Source organism: Carcharodon carcharias, chromosome 10 (assembly GCF_017639515.1).
Source record: "Carcharodon carcharias isolate sCarCar2 chromosome 10, sCarCar2.pri, whole genome shotgun sequence".
Classification (NCBI taxonomy): Eukaryota; Metazoa; Chordata; class Chondrichthyes; order Lamniformes; family Lamnidae; genus Carcharodon; species Carcharodon carcharias.
Genome location: NC_054476.1, coordinates 72,460,661 through 72,463,524, shown reverse-complemented (window position 1 = coordinate 72,463,524; position 2,864 = coordinate 72,460,661).

The window sequence follows — 2,864 nt, the reverse complement described above, 5'->3', positions numbered from 1 at the left end:
TAAGCAGTTATGGGAAACATGCCGGATCGCTGATGGAAGGCCTCCAATTGGCCTGCCACGCCATTACTGCGGCACTTCCACACACTGGGTGCCATATTTCAAGTGCAGCCCTCGTGCACACTTCTCAATGCTTACAGCCCAGGACTGCTCAGCTGAAAACATGGCACAAGAAGCCAGGGACAGTGCAGCCCCATGATTTAGTGTCGCATCCCTGGGACACCTTTTGAACACCATGGAGACCCACCGTGAAGTCCTCTGCCCCAGCTCTGGCCGCAGGAGGCTCACTACCCTGGCTTGGGATAGGGTGGCAGAGGTGGTCATTGCCAATGCTGTACACAAGAAGTCAGCCATCCAGTGCAGAAAACGGATGATGATCTCATCCATGCCACCAGGGTAAGTCAACCATTTCATCAATCTCAACTCAACCACGCACAAGCCCATCACTCATTCATTGTCATCTCACTCTTTGCCAGCTCAAGGGACATCACCACTCATATTTTTACACACACCCTCACATCTCCATCTGGCCTCATCTCCCCTGGTGATCACCTCCTCATCCAGTCCATGGCTTCACTCAGCACACATGCATGCCTACCATCTGTCTCATTTGGCCTGGCATGTGCCTTGTTCACACTCTCTCCATCGTCGTTATGCAGGACAAGATCACGCACAATCAACAGGAGGGGTACCAGACCGGGGTGGAGTGCTGGACATCAAGGTCCCAACTTGTTCGAGAGTCGAGCATTGGAGCTGGCCGGAGAGGACATCGACCATTCCTGCAGTGATGGTGAGGTCAGCAGCGAACACCCACATGAGGATCTTGCACAAGATCATCCCTCTCTCAATGCTACTCTTAAGTCCACCGTTCTGTGTTCAACACGGCTGCCAAGCACTGATAATTCCCCCTATCTCTCCAAGGCACACCTGACATGTTGCCCTCAGGCAACCATGACCCTGATCCCAGTGCCAACAGCACCTCAGATGAGGACCCTGATGGCAGCACCATTGAAGACTCATCACAGCGCTTACCCACAACTTCCACCAGCGCAGTGACACACAGCTCTGTGGGACCTCGATGTAGAGCAGTCTTGGGATCACAACCTGGTGAGCACACCTCACAAACTGTTCCACAGCAGGCAGAAGCAGGGACATCCTTTGTCGCCGGCACTCAGAGGACTTCTGGATGCATGGAATCTGCTGAGTCCGAGTCAGGTGATGAGCCTCTGGACTCAGTCCTCAATCAGTTTGCGGAGCTGCAAAGACAATTACAGGAACATCAGGAAGGGATGTCTGGTGCACTCCTCAGATTTCAAGGGACGATGGAGAAGTCCGTCTGCCTTCAGCCTGAGATGATAGCGCCAGCTTCCCAACACACTATCAACACTAGTAAGATGGTGGCTGCCATGGAGACCTTGGTCCAGGACTTCGGCCCTGCACTGTTGTGCGGGCTGAACTCCATCGCTGACACCATAGTTGGCCTCCAACAGTGTGTTCACAAGAGGGATTCAGGGCAGCTCAATCTCACTCCAGCTTCCCCTTCTCCTCAAGGAGTCATCCAGAGGCCATCAAGCACACATAGGGAGGAGTACCAGCAGCTCGACACCCCAGGGCCATCCCAGGTGACTCAGGGAATGTCCGGCCGATCCAAATCCCCTCTTCTAGTGACCCTCGCAGCTCCAGCTCCACAGGCTGAGGAGGGTGTAGCTGGCCCACAGCAGGGCATCCAAAGCAGACGGGGGCCCTCCAGGTCTCGGGCCTCCTGAGGACACCCGCCAGGATCCTCACAGACAGGGCGTAGCAGTCAGCAGGTTCTGCTGTGGATGTCGGGGGAGCATCAAGACGTAGCGGCAGTGTTAGGAAGGTTAAGAAGATGTAGTTGCACAGCCTGGGCATGGGTGTTGTTCATTTGTACGTAACATTCACTATTATAAATAAACTCCCAAGAATGTCTCCTGGCCTATGGCTCCTTGTTCTGATAGCAGTGTTCATGTCACTCAGATGTAAAACCTTGGTTCCTGCACAAGATAAAGGCAGGTGTCTCAGTCCAGGGCCTCTTCCCTGTGCAGTGTGTAACCTTCAGACCAAAGTGATGGTCTGGCCTCACATTCCCTGAACACACCACTGATGCCTGCACCTCAATGGTGCTTGTCATTGCTGAAAGAATGTCGTGGGCAGGTGTCACAGAGTTCCCTCATTCTCTCTGTGTAGCTCTCAGCATCTTTGAGGTGGGGCAGTCTCCCTCCCCATCTCTTCAGCATCTGTGACCACTGATGCTGTGCTCCTGAAGGGCTCAGGTGCTGAAGGCAGACAACGGATCAGATGCTTCTAAGGTTTCATGACTGCGTCTCCATGACATGAGCACTGAGGGTGCGTGCGCTGCCATCAGCCAGATAGGAGTCAAACATTCACAGATGCAATGTGAGGATGTCAGGGCTGTCCTCACTGCATCTCGTCATCAGTCTCCATGAATCTTCCAGCTATGAGGGCTTCCCAAGTACACCTGCCTCACCTGGTTAGTGTGATGTCCTCGTCGCCAACATCCTCGCCTTGAGGAACTCGTCATCGTCATCCCCTTTGACGTCCTCCTCATTGGAGGAATCGTGCAGCTCTCCCATCTCCCCCTCAGCCAGGTCCTCCCCCCATTGCAGTGCCAGGTTGTGTAGTGTAACATTCTTGGTGGGCTATATTGCAGTGGGCCACTGGGTCTGTCGGGGCACCAGAACCTAATTTTCAAGATGCCAATCATGTGCTCCACCAAAGCCTGGGTTATACCATTGATCTGCTGCAGTTTGCAGCCATGCTCTCTGTGGGTAGACCTTGTCCCCGAGGAGCCAACCCTGCAGCCTCTCTGGGCCTTGGAAGTT